This window comes from Penaeus monodon, chromosome 33, assembly GCF_015228065.2.
Source record: "Penaeus monodon isolate SGIC_2016 chromosome 33, NSTDA_Pmon_1, whole genome shotgun sequence".
In the NCBI taxonomy this organism is placed as follows: Eukaryota; Metazoa; Arthropoda; class Malacostraca; order Decapoda; family Penaeidae; genus Penaeus; species Penaeus monodon.
The window spans coordinates 25505878-25506268 of NC_051418.1; positions in this window are offsets into that span (position 1 = coordinate 25505878).

Here is a 391-nt window from a genome sequence, read left to right on the forward strand (position 1 = left end):
TTTTGGAGAAACGAAAAGGAGGAACGTGAGCAATATTAAAGATAATTTGTGAAAAGAGAAAATAGTTTTGTGTCAGGACGGAGATGCGTTTGATGAATCGAGGGAAAAAAACAACGAATGAAAAGGTCTTGTTAAAAAGGAAGTAATAAAAATGTGAGAGCCAAAAGGAAGGAAATTGGAGACCACCAAAGAGAAGAAAAAAAAAAGAAATAAACATGAATAGAAAATCCCATGGAGTGAAAACGATGAGTGAATTTTGAGATATTTGAGTGATATATTTGAGGCACATGGACAAGGTTTCTGAATGTTTAGCTGTTAATATCAAGGTCGAATCAATATTTTTTTGTTCTCTTTCAAAAGTCAAATGTAAAATATCACAACAGAGATTGCG